At 34.6% G+C, this 16,715-nt stretch overlaps 1 protein-coding gene across 2 annotated transcripts in view; it reads left to right on the plus strand.

Annotated features, from left to right (window-relative positions):
• The first annotated feature begins 3,972 nt into the window (after nucleotides 1-3,972).
• Nucleotides 3,973-16,715, plus strand: part of LOC123551927 (synaptotagmin-7-like) — a 464,896-nt gene continuing 452,153 nt past the window's right edge. Inside the window, exons 1-2 of one of the 2 annotated variants that reach the window (XM_045341234.2) lie at nucleotides 3,973-4,115; nucleotides 4,443-4,499. The gene's annotated coding sequence lies outside the window, so the exon portion shown is untranslated. Of the gene's footprint in view, nucleotides 4,116-4,340; nucleotides 4,500-16,715 lie in introns of those variants that run through there. The other variant, XM_053541481.1, reaches the window with a different exon arrangement.

Consider the following 16,715-nt stretch of genomic DNA (forward strand, 5'->3'; position numbering starts at 1 on the left):
AAACATTCGGTCTAAAATACATTATACTGGGACCAATTATACGTAAACGGGGACGTTGAATTTGGTGTTTCCAAGAACCCTGTACATGTACAGAGAAATGTTTCAATGGCTAACAGCTAGCTTATAATAAGATGTTATTCGTTGCCTTCCAGTTGGTTTTTCCAACCAGGCATTTGGTGAATTCATCTATTTGCATTACTCATACATGCTAACGATACCTAATTTCAAGGTATAGTCATAATAGTAGCACAGTAATTCAGTCACAAAGAAATTGCAAGCCTTTTCTCAGTTCCGAACTGTTTTCCTGTCACAAAAAGCACACAGTTTGGTGCAGATATGCTAATTGTCACTCTCCATAATGGTTATATTTAGCCCAAAAAATTAAAGAACTAAGCCACATATATTTGAACCCCACAGAAATCACATGGAATTGTGAAATCACTCTTATGCTTATCTACTTAGTTAAGCCCTCACTGAATTCTTACTCAAAGAATTGAAATCAAACTTCGACTGAACCAAGGTAAGTCTCGTTTTTTTAGCTCGACTATACAAAGTATGGAGAGCTGTCCTACTCGACCCGGCGTTGGTGTCGTTCCGCGTCCGCACTTTAGTTAAAGTTTTGATGAACTTTCATTTCATCTATGTAATTACTTGATGGATTTGTTTCAAATTTAAAATAGTTATTCCTCATCATCACCCACATCATATGGCACAAGGGCCATAACTCTCACACTAATATTAATTTTGATGGATTATCCCCCACTTTTACTTAGAAGGTTAAAGTTTTGATGCAATTTTGCTCTATCTCAGTTATTACTAAACTGATTTGATTCAAACTTAAAATAGTTGTTCCAACTTATCACCCACATCACATAACTCTGGTACCAATATTTCATGAATTATGCCCCCATTTTACTTAGAATTTCAGGTTAAAGCTTTGATGCACTTTCACTCTTATCTCAGTTATTCTTACATGTAAATTGATTTGATTCAAACTGAAAATGGTTTTTCCACTTTATCACCCAAATCATATGACACAAGGGCTATAACTCTTGCACCAATATTTCATGTATTATCCCTCCTTTTTACTTAGAATTTCAGGTTAAAGTTACGATGCACTTACGCTCTATCTCAGTTATTACTAAATGGATTTGATTCAAACTTAAAATAGTTATTCAACATCACCACACACATCATATGACACAAGGGCTAAAACTCTTGCACCAATATTTCATGAATTATCCCCTTTTACTTAGAGTTTCAGGTTTAGGTTTTGATGCACTTTCACTCTATCTCAGTTATTACTAAATGGATTTGATTCAAACTTAAAATAGTTGTTCCATGTTATCACCCACATCATATGACACAAGGTCCATAACTCTGGTACCAATATTTCATGAATTATGTCTCCTTTTACTTAGACTTTCAGGTTAATTTTAATGCATTTTCACTATATCTCAGTTATTACTAAATGGATTTGATTCAAACTTGAAGTTGTTTTTCCACATCATTACCCACATCATATGACACAAGGTGCAAAAATCACTCTTGCACCAATATTTCATGAATTATCCCCCTTTTTTGCTTAGAATTATACTTATTTAATGTTCTTTATCTCCCTTATTACTTAATACTTCTGACACAGACTTAAGCTATTGTTCAATATCTTCATTCTTATTGGAGTCATTAAACACTCTAGTGACAGCTCCAGCTTCCTCAGATTGGCCTAGTTTCACTATCCAGCATCGAAATACTCCTGTTACAGCTCTTGTTAAATTTTCAAATAACTTTGCACAAATGCTTGCCATGTTTCTTTCTGCAGAACTCAACATTTAATCAAGGTCAAGATCTCATGATGAAGTATAAGGTGAAATAGGCAATTTTTCCTGTAAAGTATTTTTAAATAACTGTGCACAGATGTTTGTATACCGAGACCTCAAATACAACCGTCAGCATAGGCGTAGCCAGAGCTTCAAAAATGATACGCACAATGAGGCACAAAGTGCTGAGTGGGTGAGGGTGGGGGTCGGGGGCCTCCCCTGTGAAATTTTTGAGACTTAGATAAAAAAAAATGGTGCATTCTGATGCCTTTAGTGGCATATAATTCAAGGGGACTTCTGACACTTAAAGGTGATCAATCACAGTTGAGCAACATTTTCTGACATTTTTCAGTTTTCACATATTCTGTTAGAGATTTATTTAAGGAATAAATAAACCCATTACATAGAATTATACCGTGTTCAGACTACGTTTTTAATCCTACATTAACTTGGGTTTATTTTTTAAACTCGTTTGCGTCCACACTATATGTGGTGTAAAACGTGAATTTTGTAAAGGTCAAGTGGTTTCTGTAATGTAGCATTAAAACTACCTCGAGAGGTGGTTTTAATACTACATTAAAAAGTAATGCTACATTATTTTACAAATGTGAACGCAAATGTGGGTTATAACTGCTTTTACAATCCCAAATCCACAGATCTTACTTTTTGGAGGAAGAATACCATGTGTTTCTCCTTTGTATCAAACAATTGATGCTGTGGCTGGCAAAAGTAATTGGACTGTTGTTGAAACAAAAACATTAAATTGCGATATGGAGTCATACTGACACTCAAAATGGACAATAGATGGAATGAACAGAAATTCATAGATGAACACAGAAGTTTAAATATTGATGACCCCTTCTTGTTTCTGTTAGCCTCAATTCTTTGTAACCTTTTTTGCTTATTGCAAGATATTTGTTAACTTCCAACATTGCATGTATATATTTAAACCACATTTCTTTGCCTAGTGTGGACGCAAACTAGATTATATTTTGATGGGTTTAGAATGTCAAATACCAATTATAGCCAATTAGTGCCTAATAAAAATAAAACCGTTCTGCTAGTGTGAACATGGTATTAGATCCCTGTTGGAAATTATGATTTATTACTTTTATGGAACTTTGCAATTATCTCCCTAGGCCTTTAATACAAAAGTGTTTAAAAAGTGGATTATTTCTTTTAATTTCAGTATAATTTGTAATATTAAATTTGCATTTGATATATATTGGAATATTTCAACAACCTAAAACAAAAGGCAAGTTTTGAAACAACGTATATGTAGCTTCAGAATTAATTTATTTTAAATATATCTTGGTTGCGCAACCAAGATAGACAAAGGGAGGTAATAACAGTTTTCTAAACTTGCATTTCTAATGCATTTTGGCACATTATGTTCTTGTCAATGCAAATCTTTGACAACTTTAATACAGTAGTGCTTATGTCCATAACATTCCTTAGGCAAAATTAGTTTATTAAATTAATACTTGTGCTAAAATAACTCTATCTTGGTTGGGCAGACAGGATAGGAAAATCGAAGTTTAGAAATATTTCCAGTGATAATCTGATGTGTAGAAAGAACTCGATGAACGCAAGTAAGTGTAAAAGATCAGTTGGTAAAGTTTAAAAAAAATCCATTAGTTGACCAGAAATTTTTAAGACTTAAGATGAAGAATGGTGCATTCTGACGCATTTTGTGACATATAATTCAAAGAGACTTCAGACACTTAAGAGGTCAGTATTTCAGAAATGTTTTGTATGTCTCCCCGTACTTGGATTCAGTGTTGTTATTTTTTCTGGTTCGTTGGGATCATGGAGTCCATTCATCATATGTGTAATAAAGTTCCGCTGGTGCTAGGGGGCATGAGGGGTGTTGCACATTTCATTTATATCTCTCATGAACAGACTCAATCAAACCAAGTCTGCTATTATTCTTCTTGGTTGCTTTCTTTGCTTCCAAAGGAGCTTTTTACAGATTTTATTGGCAACGAGCATTTCTGGATTTTTTTTTAAAATTATGCATGTATGTACTGTGTGTAATGGGCGCTACGCCCTTGAATCAGTCAAGAATTTTTAAGACCGTCACATCTCTTTGTGCAATCGCCAGTGTGGAAATATGTATTTTTTCATTTTAGATTTGTCTACTTTTGACAAACTATCAACTCTGAAGACAGATACCACTTCTGAAAGATATGGTGTAGCAGCAAACATGTACAGGAAGAAGGAAAGATAATTCTTGCTGGTAGAGTTACGTTGCTTCACTAGAGTAAACTCCCTCTAAAAGATATCCGTTTTGGGGTAATTTCAATTTTTCTTTTTTCTTCTCCTTTACTGATAACATTGTAATTTAGGTGGACCGAAACATCGCATCGGTCCACTCATTTGAATGGTTTAGTTACTACAGCAATATCAAAAATCTTCTTTGCAAAATACTTTTGTCACCATAAATTTAAAGTTCATTGATTTTACTTTTTAAACTGGGGGTTATTTTAAGAATATGCTTTTCAAAATAAACTATTAAATTTTGCAATTGCTGTTTTTCAATTGAAATATTATGAATAGAAAGTCCAATGTAGATGTAAATATTTGAACAGATTTTGAAACTTGTAAATCCTGTCATTTCAGATATAGGATATTGTGTGGGAGTTTATACCAATAAACATGGGACATGTCAAAAGATTTGTAAGTACCCATTATTATATAAACTTAAAAAAGTGATACTATATAGAAGGTAGCTTTTTTATCTGAATGGCCTGTATAAATTCTTTTTTTTTTCAATGATATATTAGATATGCTATGATTTATATTTAGTTGACAATGAAGTTTGTTATGATTTGCATGAAATATTTCGATATATATTGAGTTATAAGAAGCTACACCAAGGGAAAATAGTTAGTTTACTATTCAGACATGATATGACATAGTCTTTTTTTTTTTTGCTGGTCATTTTTAGAATGTGATTTTTGTACCAAACTTGGTGTGAAGCCAGGCTTAGATTAAGCTTGGAGATTTTATTTGCAGCTGCTGGAGTCAAGATCAAGGTCGCTGTTACTTGAAATATCTCTGCTTAACATATTAACCTCAGGAACGATGTAATGAAACTTTGTATGTAGGAACTGTAGGTAGCTTTTGAAGAGAAAAAGTTGAGATTAAATTTTGGACATCTATGGTCGAGGTTACAGTAAGTCATGTAGAAGACAGAATGACCTACCCTGACCAGACTTGGGTGTTTAGAAGCTAGTTAGCTGTAATGTTCAAAAAATAGGTAGAGTTATTACACTCACCAATGTGCTGATGTCGATTTCAGTTGTGCCCCTGCATCCCGATTTGGTTGTTTTGTATGTAAGCAGGAATTTCAGTATTCACTAACTTGAAAGGAATGTGATGATCTGACATGAATTGTGTAGGTTCTATAACTTTAATTAGAATCTTTACAAAGTCTGCTTTTTCCTTCTTTCTGCCAACATACTATATACACCAGACATTATTAAGAGACCAAATAAAGGACGGCTAAAAATTGGTCTCTTAATACAATGTCTGCTGTATATAGTAATTTGGCAGACAGAGGGAATAAGAAGCTAATATCTTAAACTTTACCTGCTATATTTCTAAAATAGACTGGTCTGTCATTGAATTTGGGCAGTACCACTTATTATTCAAAGAGGTGTTCACTGAAAATTTACCGACTGAATAGCATGCAGACCAAGATCAGCCTACACGGATGTACAGGCTGATCTTGGCCTGCACTGGTCGCAAAGGCAAAATCACTTGCTGCCATTAGGTTAAAGGTTATTTATTACTTGGAGCAGATTTTGTTTAATCCATTCTTTCATACATAGGAAGAAAAAAGATATATCCAGGGATTATTTATTTATTGATTCATTTATTTTGTTCACATATTGAATTCCTCCCACTTCTTTTAAGAAAAGAGGGTGTATTGCTTTGTTTTGCTCATGTCAATCAGTTGATTGGTGGGTACACTGGTACAGTTCAATTACTAGGTCATCCGTGTTTACACGTTTTCAAACCAAAATTTCTCTACTTACAAAATAACCTTTCTACTTGTTTTATCATGTCTTTTTTTAGCTTGAGCTCACGTTTTTCTTATACAAGACACACTAAAATATGTAACCCTGAGTTAAGGTACCAAAACACAATCTTTAATGTTTACAAACATGATGTTTACGAAAACGAACTGTAGTTTGCTAGTACCAATCAGTGATGGCTTACCTTATTACTGAACATTTTCATTTTTTTTAGCTCACCTGTCACATAGTGACAAGGTGAGCTTTTGTGATCACCCTTCGTCCGTCGTCTGTCCGTCAACAATTTCTTGTCTGCACGATCAGTGGTTTCATTTATGATTCTAATTTAACCAAACTTGCACACAACTTGTATCACCATAAGATCTTGGTTCCTTTCTTGAACTGGCCAGATCCCATTATGGGTTCCAGAGTTATGGCCCCTGAAAGGGCCAAAATTAGTTATTTTGACCTTGTCTGCACAATAGCAGCTTTATTTATGATTTGATTTTTACCAAACTTGCACACAACTTGTATCACCATAAGATCTTGGTTCCTTTCTGAACTGGCCAGATTCCATTATGGGTTCCAGAGTTATGGCCCCTGAAAGGGCCAGAATTAGCTATTTTGACCTTGTCTGCACAATAGCAGCTTCATTTATGATTTTATTTTAACTAAATTTGCTCACAACTTGTATCTCCATAAGATCTCGGTTCCTTTCTTGAACTGGCCAGATTCTATTATGGGTTCCAGAGTGATGGCCCCTGAAATGGCCAAAATTAGCTATTTTGACCTTGTCTGCAAAATAGCAGCTTCATTTATGATTTAATTTTAACCAAACTTGCACACAACTTGTATCACCACAAGATCTTGGTTCCTTTCTTGAACTGGCCAGATTCCATTATGGGTTCCAGAGTTAGGGTCCCTGATAGGGTCAGAATTAGCTATTTTGACATTGTCTGCACAATAGCAGCCTTATTTATGATTTGAATTTAATCAAACTTGCACAAAACTTGTGTCACCATAAGATCTTGGTTCCTTTGTTGAACCGGCCAGATTCCATAATGGGTTCCAGAGTTATGGACCCTGAAAGGGCCAAAATTAGCTATTTTGACCTTGTCTGCACAATAGCAGCTTCATTTATGATTTGATTTTAACCAAACTTGCACACAACTTGTATCACCATAAGATCTCGATTCCTTTTTATACGCCTGAAGGGATGTATTATGTTATCGCCTCGGTGTCCGTTTGTCTGTCTGTTGGTTAGCAATTTCCCTTCCGCTCTGTAACTCTTGAACCCCTTGAAGGATTTCAAAGAAACCTGACACAAATGTTCACCTCATTGAAACGACGTGCAGAGAGCATGTTTCGGATCCTTTTTATCCTTAAGTGCAATGATAACAGGTGAGCGATATAGGGCCATTTTGGCCCTCTTGTTTCTTTTTAACAGTGTAGTTGAGTGTTGTTTACTGTTCTTTTCCACCTGGGTATATGTCATAAAAATAGCAGCTTGATTGATTATTACTTTTATGAATATGACCTACAAAAGTTACTATATTGTTTTTAGTATAAGGTCATTTAACACTTGCTGTTTGTTGATTTGGAAGAAAACTGCAACTTTTTAATTCCAGCAACCAAATGCTTGCTTAAAATGCTACAAGTCTGTACTGGATGAAAATAAATGATATAAACCCATAAAGAACTTTTCTTAACCCATATCATGCTGGACAGGACTGATTCTGCCTTTGCGACCAGTGTAGATCATGATCAGCCTGCACATCCGTGCAGTCTGATTAAGATCTGCACTGGTCTCTTTTCAGTCAGTATATTTCTGGTAAGCACCACTTTTAAACAGTTAATTGTACTGTCCAAACTGAAAGATGAACAAGTTCATTATAGAAATTTAGCAAGGTAAGGGTTAATGAATTTTTCACTTTGTCAGCAAGCAAGAGTGCATTACTTTGATTATGAAATTCATTGATTTTTTAAGTATGGTTTTTTTCAACAGGATAAGATATCAATTTTGTGGGAAAAGTGTTACTAAGAAACATAAATTTTTCCTCTTTAATATTATCACTATCCACATAGGAACTATGAGTGAGTACTTAAGAAACTTATATAATGCCTCCACTCTTATATAGCAAATAGTTAAACTTTGCAGTTTGTGTGCAAATATTTTGATATTTAATACCTACATTTGCAAAAACCAGCAATTATTAGATGTTGAAGTTTATAACATTTCACAAACAGTAACTTTCTTTAGAATTTTGAAACTTTTCTGAAATTTAATGTCTGTTTATTAAAATTGTAGGAAAGATATGTACAGTACATGTAGTAGGGAAGAGTATAAGGGTGCACTTATACTTCCTTGCTATTGAGCGAGCTTTTATAGCAACGTGGTAGAGTGTCTGCTTTAGGTGTGAGAGTTCCCAGATTTGATTCCCTATGAGGGCTGCAGTATTTTCAGCCTGTTACTTTGGTGCCCAATTTAATTAACTCACAAGTAGATACAAATGGACACCTTGGAACATCCCACAGAGGTTTAAACTCCTGGAATTTGAGGACGAATTCTAAAATGGAGGGGGTGTATGTAGTAGAGTATAATGGTGTGCTATTATAGCTTTTATAGCAACGTGGTAGAGTGTCTGCCTTAGGTGTGAGAGTTCCTGGGTTTGAGTCCCGGTTAGGGCTGATGTATTTTCAGCCTGTTACAGAAACCACAATACTTTACAAAATAAAAACATTGAGTTAGGTGCCACTAACAGTATACCAGATGAAATACAGGGCTCCATGTGTGATGATACCACGCCAATGTTCTTAACTCAAAGTCAATGTCAACTAGCAAGTCACCTCATTGGAAATCTTGGTCTGTTAATTCCAAAAAGCTAATCATAATTCCAGCTTCACTAGCAGCAGTAACTACTACATTAATACACTTAACGGTGACTTATTTATGCATAATTATACGATAGAAAGAACATAATTTGGAATATCTTCTAGGAAAGATAACTGATGACGCTTTTTTCTAAGTATTTAAATTAATATTATATTGTTAATTTATCATAACACTTGCTTTATAAGGGAAACATTAATTTTTCTATAATAAGCAAGCTTTTTCAACTTGGTGAGAAATAGGAGCAGTAAGACCAACTACTGTCAATGAAACTTGGTCAGAGGATAGATTCTGTAACATTAGCAAAGATGTACCAGATTGATTTGGTTCAACTTTGGTATAAAAGTTCTTTTCTTTCTCTTCAAAATTCATTTTGGGAATTTGCACTTGACTACAAAAATGTATATCAGAAGTTTGGAAATGATCACAAATCATTGTCTTGAGAAAGTTAATAATTTATACAATCTATAATCAGTTTATGATTGCGAATTGGTTTATTGAGCCAATATATTTTCTTAAGACTTAATAAACTGTTAGGTTTAATTGATTTTTCCCATCATCTTTATGCCAAATATTTTGGTTTATTGAGCCGATATATTTTCTTTAAACTTAATAAACTGTGAGGGTTAATTGGTTTTTCCCATCATCTTTATAATATTTCAGGAGTTTTATCTCATTTCAAAATTGCAAATTGTTTGCTCAGCTGCGTACAAGAATAGTACTACATAAAAATGGTGTTAAAGGTGAATAGATATATCACTCAGATTTTTTTTCAGTGGTGGAAATCTGAGTTTATTTTTCTACCATCAAACAAGAGGTGCACAAATGTCCAAAGTCACACACCTGAAAAAGGGAGACACAATGAACTGTCATGCACATGATGTGGTAAAATGAAGACCGTTTTTCTCTAAATGTAAGACTTTGTATGAGGCTACTAGCTTATGCCTGGTGTAAAATTTGTTGCATAATTTGTTTTTAAAAAAAGTTTTCCTGATGTATATCGCAAAAAAAGTACTTAAAAAACTGATGGCAATGGATGTCCAAAGTTCAGCCTCTAGGACCATAGGGTTGAGCAAACTTAACAAGAAGTTTCTTTGAAAAAAAAAAAGAATTTATTGTAACTTGGTTGTGGCTTGACTGATATGTCTTGGCATTATGTTGTGTTCCATTGGAGTTTCACAACAAACTACCAAGACTGTTAAATATCATTAATACTCAAATCGCAGCTTTTAAATGTAAAAAGCATCTCTAATGAATTACCATAGAGACTGGTAACATTAACAACAGAAGTGCTGAATGTGCAATCATTTAATTATGAGAGAACAGAAAATGTTATGGTTTGAGCAAAAACTACTTTTTTTCACAGGGAAATTAAATAATTTGCTGATTGCATTTAAAATGAAGATAAAAGTTTCTTGTTTTCTTTGCTGAGATTTTAATGTGTGGATTAACGTGACTAGAAGTACAAACATGAAAATCTGTCTCTCATAAATAAAAACTGATTTTGCATTATCAGCTGAAATGAGACTGTATAAATCTTTGTAGAGTTTTTCATTAATGCAATATTTATAAAGATTGCATTCTATAAAGTTTCAGATAAAATTATATTAGAAGAATGGATGAATGAATGTTGTATTGTTACACGCTGAAGCGTAGCCTTTGATGTACTGCAGTACCTTAATTTCATGGGAGTATGAGTTTATGATCAACCTATATTTGGTGGGCCAAATTGCTTTCACCAGTTATTGAAGTCCATCAATATCTCTAATGTAATAATCTGTATGATGAGGTCTACGATGTACCAGAGATATTGGACATCCACTCGCTATAATCTATATTGACGATTTTTTCCCCACTTGTCTTGCGATCTAATACTGGCTCTGACACTTCTCTACTGCATGCCACTTGTAGTTAACTGAATTTGTTGGCCTATTTGTTTGAGTTAAACAAATTTCCTGTAACAGACAAAACGATGGAAAAACAGTATGGTATCAATTGTCTTTAACTTAATATATACCATTTTCCATCTCTCTTGTCAATGAAAAAGTATTACCAATGTGACAGCAACATGGTGATTAATCCTTTACAAACAATACTTGGAAGATGTTCAGTTAAATACTAGTTTGAGCTGTAAAAATGAAACATTGTCACCCTGTAAATTGTTTACCATAGATACTTGTGTATAATGCACAGTTTTTGGACGTATTATGTTACGAAGCTGGTGTCCGTCAGTCTGTCCATCCAAGCTCACATTTGCATACTTAGGTGGCTATAGGAACAATAGGTAACTGTACTTTTTCTTTGATGTCATTCATTCTGTAAGGCTTTTATGTGGCTATTTTTCTCTTACGTGGCTAAAAGAACAATAGAGAGAACAAAAGAGTAGCCACATAAGTATCCATATGTAGGAACGTCCGTCTGTCCGTTAGCAATTTCGTGTCCGCTCTATAACTCTTGAACCCCTTGAAGGATTTCAAGGAAACTTGACACAAATGTTCACCACACCGAGACCACGTGCAGAGCACATGTTTTGGATGTCTTGCTTCAAGGTCAAGGTCACAGTTAGGAGTCAAAGGTCATATCAGTTTGTTTCGTGTCCGCTCTGTAACTCTTGAACCCCTTGAAGGATTTCAAAGAAACTTTACACAAATGTTCACCACACCAAGACAACGTGCAGAGCACATGTTCTGGATGACTTGCTTCAAGGTCAAGGTCACACTTAGGGGTCAAAAGTCATATCAGTTTGTTTCGTGTCCGCTCTGTAACTCTTGAACTGCTGGAAGGATTTCAAAGAAACTTGGCAGAAATGTTCACCACACCAAGACAACGTGCAGAGCTCATGTTCCGGATGACTTGCTTCAAGTTCAAGGTCACACTTAAGGGTCAAAGGTCATGTATGACTTTGCTTTGTGTATAATGCTCTGCATTGCAGTGCCCATGTTTTTATTTGGCAGATCTCTTTTTTTGTTCACTTACAATAATTTTTTTTTGAATTACTTCCCTTTTATGTTACTATAAATAGCTTATTTTGAAACTTTTTTATTATTGGCTGTAGGGAAAAACCGAGACCACTTTTCTGTGGTACAACATGGATGGTACCTCTAATTTTTAGGTGTATTTTTACATACCTGTACCTGATAAGGATTTTTTTTTTGTAGACTTTGAATATTTTCTTGTGGACTTAGATTTGTTTTTTGAAGTTTTCCTTTTGCTGTTCCACTCCTTTGGGCTACAACAGTCAAGATCTTTAAATTTTGCTCCCATCCTATGATGTAATCCTTTGGGCATATATTGCCCCGCTTGGTGGAGCTCTTGTTTTTACCCCTGGGACCACCCCTGAATCATGGGTGCACATTATACACAGGTATAAACAATTTTCAAGCTTCAGAACAAGTGTGTTAACGATTTTCGCCATTTTGGTAAAGGGAAACTACCCTCCGCGTGCATTGTCTAGGCTTAAAACTACGATTGCCGTTATATTCCGTATTAAGGATGATCACACCTTTTGATATCAGTTTAAATTGAAAACTTGATGTCATTTTTAAAGATGCCATTCCAAGATATTGAAAACAATTGCTTTCTATTTGATATTCATAAAAAATATTTAAATTTTAAAAATAATGATATCTTCTTGGTTTTATTTTCAAGAAAACAAAAAATCGATAGTACAGCAAGACTGATTCCATTCTCAGGCGTGGAGATAATTTATTACCGGTGTCGATGTAAATCCTACTTCCGTTTTCAATCTATCTCAAAACTGACCAAAAATTTTTTCCCCAGGATTTTGGGCACAAATCGGGGGTGCGCATTATACACGGGTATCTATGGTATGCTTTATACAGTGGAATCTTCCCAAATGGAATACACTTCGGACCAAAGAAGAAAGTTTGGCTTAAACTGTTAGAGAGGTGAGTTTTTGTGATCGCTCGATGTCCGGCGTCTGTCTGTCGTCTGTCTGTCCGTCAACATTTAGCTTGTGTATGCAATAGAGGCTGTATTTTTCAACTGATCTTCATGAAATTTGGTCAGAATGATTACCTTGATAAAATCTAGGCCAGATTCGAAAATGGGTCATCTGGGGTCAAAAACTAGGTCATTAGGTCAAATCAAAGGAAAACCTTGTGTATGCAATAGAGGCTGTATTTTTCAACTGATCTTCATGAAATTTTGTCAGAATAATAACCTTGATAAATTCTAGGCCAAGATTGAAAATGGGTCATCTGTGATCAAAAACTAGGTCACTAGGTCAAATCAAAGAAAAACCTTGTGTATGCGATAGAGGCAGTATTTTTCAATTGATCTTCATGAAATTTGGTCAGAATGATTGCCTTGATGAAATCTAGGTTGAGTTTGAATGTGGGTCATCTTGGGTCAAAAAGTAGGTCACTAGGTCAAATCAAAGAAAAACTTTGTGTATGCGATAGAAGCTGTATTTTTCAATTGATCTTCATGAAGTTAGGTCAGAATGATTGCCTTGATAAAATTTAGGTCGGGTTCTAATGTGGGTCATCTGGGGTCAAAAACTAGGTCACTAGGTCAAATCAAAGAAAAACCTTGTGTATGCGATAGAGGCTGTATTTTTCAATTGACCTTCATGAAATTTGGTCAGAATGATTGCCTTGATAAAATCTTGGCCAAGTTTGAATGTGGGTCATCTTGGGTCAAAAACTAGGTCACTAGGTCAAATCAAAGAAAAACCTTGTGTATGAGATAGAGGCTGTATTTTTCAATTGATCTTCATGAAATTTAGTCCAAATGATTGCCTTGATAAAATCTAAGTCGAGTTTGAATATGAGTCATTCAGGGTCAAAAACTAGGTCATTAGGTAAAATTAAAGAAAAACCTTGTGTATGCAATAGAAGCTGTATTTTTCAACTGATCTTCATGAAATTTTGTCAGAATGATTGCCTGATAAAATCTAGGTTGAATTTGAATATGGGTTATCTGGGATCAAAAACTAAGAAAAACCTTGTGAATGCTATAGAGGCTATATTTTTCAATTGATCTGCATGAAATTAAGTCAGAATGATTGCCTTGATGTAATCTAGGTTGAGGCTGAATATGGGTCATCTTGGGTCAAAAAGTAGGTCACTAGGTCAAATCAAAGAAAAACCTTGTGTATGCGATAGAAGCTGTATTTTTAAATTGATCTTCATGAAATTTGGTCAGAATGATTGCCTTGATGAAATCTAGGCCATGTTTGAATATGGGTCATCTTGGGTCAAAAAATAGGTCACTATGTCATATCAAAGAAGATACTTGTTTAAACTGACAAGAGTCCACATTTTGGGTCCAATCCTAATGAAAATTTGCCAGAATATAAAATTTTATTTCCATGAAATCACTAGGTCAAACATGTTTACACTGTTATGGTGTGTTTCTCAGGTGAGCGACCTAGGCCCTCTTGTTATGCATACCCCTCCATCCATACTTGAGGAGGGTGGGGGTGGGCATATAGTAATTGCAGCATCTGTTTGTCTCTTTGTCCTTCCAGATTTCATGTCCAGTCAGTAATTTCTTTTTTCTTTGTCATGCTTAAATGATTTTTAAGAAAAACTTGGCATAAATGATCAGTCTTAATAGCAGTTGAAAATAAGAAATGATATAAAAGTTGAAAAAATAAAATAGAAAAAAAAGATACGGACCTGGAAATAAACACTTGAAGCACTTCTACTACGAAATGGAGAATGCTACCGCTCAGTCACTCAGGAATTAGTGCTTGCACTGGGCAAGTTGTGTTGTGGCTTAATCTTAATTCTTTTGTTTGTTTACATTTCAAAACCCTTAACACTTTGGGCTACTGGTATCCCTTTTGACTCTTCTTAATCTATTTATTGACGTAATGTCAATAATAAAAAGACTCTAATGTAAACTCGTACAGTTACTGATATTATCAGTCTAGAGATTCATATTTGTTTAATCAACATAATTCAGATAGTCTAAAAAGCATCATTTATTATTCATACAAATGGTTTCATGACTTAATGGGAAATTTTGCTGGCTCTTTAATTGAATATAGCAATTGATACCTAAAGAATCTAAAACATATATTGTTATCATTTTCATTGGCAAAATTATTATCATATCAATTATTTCAAAAGGTTGAGTCAATCCACGAAATTTTATACCAATGAATAAGTAAACTTCCCATTCAGTTTATGTTCACAAGTTGAAATCCACGAATTCATATCCCCATGAAATTGCCGTTTTGACCCAAACCACAAAATTTCATGCCATCAAAATTAAATGATTTTACAGAATTAAGGTGCAGCGGCATTGGTCAAAGGTTTCATCCCAGCTTAGGTCATGACTGCAGCTTCTAACAAATTCTTTTACATAAAAGTATTTCTTGAAGTTCGTTTTTTAACCCCCGCCGATGAAATCGGGAGGGGGTATTGAAATGGCATTGTATGTCCGTCAGCCCGTCCATCCGCAGCCATTTCTCAGTAACTACCTGGCAGAATTTCATTAAACTTGAAATAAACATGAACCAATATACTGCAATGATGCCCATCAAGTTTTTTTTTGGATTGGTTAATTTCCCTTAGAGTAATTGCCCTTGATTTAATGAAAAATGTCCGTCCGCAGCCATTTCTCAGTAACTAGCAGGTAGAATTTCATCAAACTTGAATAGACATGAACCAAGATACTGCAATGATGCCCTTCAAGTTTTTTTTGATTGGTCAATTTCCCTTAAAGTTATTGCCCTTGATTTAATGAAAAATGCACAAAAATGTCAGTCTGCAGCCATTTCTTAGTAACTAGCAGGTAGAATTTCATCGAACTTGAAATAAACATGAGCCAACATACTGCAATGATGCCCGTCAAGTTTTTTTTTTGGATTGGTCAATTTCCCTTAGAGTTATTGCCCTTGATTTAATGAAAAATACACGTCTGCAGCTATTTCTCAGTAACGAGTTTGTAGAATTTCATGAAACTTGAAATAAATATGAACCAACATACTTTGATGATGCCCGTCATTTTCTTTTTTTATTGGTCAATTTTCCATAGAGTTATTGCCCTTTAATTGTTTAAAAATCCACAGATTTGTACATAACAAACCAACCAATTGGAAGAATTTCATTAAACTTCTATCATTTTTTTCCATGAACATTTATTATAAACATGTGAAGTTGTGTACCCACACCTGGCCGCCACCTTGCCTTGGTCACCCCCCCCCCTCCCCCCCCCCTCCCAAATTTTTTTTTCATTCCTTTTTTTATTTTTTTTTTTTTTTTTCAAACCTTCCATGAATATTTATCAACATGCAAAGTTGTACCATTCTCTCACCTCACTCCTCCACCCAGTCATGCTCACCACCCCGATCATGCATTTTTTATTTATTTTTTTTCATTTTTAATTTTCCATCAATATTTATAATCAACATGTAATTTGTACCCTCACCCCTGAAAATTGATCCAACCCGAAATTTTTTATATCGATTTTATCTACAAGATTTATTTCATTCCTTTGAGGATTCCATTTTATTAATGATTAGGTAAACTTTTAAGCTTTAAAAAGATACCAAAATAAGCTGGATTCTAAATCACGATGACCAGGTTAATTCTTCGTATATAGCAAGTCTCCCAATTCAGTTCATCTCGGGAACGCAACCAATTCACGTGCCGAACTATAGACGTAAATTACGCTATTTACCTCCCTTAGAAAGCTAGTCTAAGACGACATTTGCAACAAATTATTCCTAAGCGAGGGAACAATGTTTATCTCCGGAAACTGCATATAATTTTATGATATTTATGCATGAAACAGACAAATACTAATGTCACGGTGTATGTCCCGGACAAAGGGTAAAAATCCCAGAAATTTTAACTCAGAATCCCGGAAAGGTCCGGAAAAATTATGGCATGTATGGTTAAATATTTTTATATCTCATCACTCACACTGAAAGTATGAAATCTATATTTTCACACTGTGAGAGATATAGCTCCGCACCCTCATACATTGTGTATGAATTTAAAATTA

The sequence above is a fragment of the Mercenaria mercenaria genome, chromosome 4 (assembly GCF_021730395.1).
Source record: "Mercenaria mercenaria strain notata chromosome 4, MADL_Memer_1, whole genome shotgun sequence".
NCBI lineage: Eukaryota > Metazoa > Mollusca > Bivalvia > Venerida > Veneridae > Mercenaria > Mercenaria mercenaria.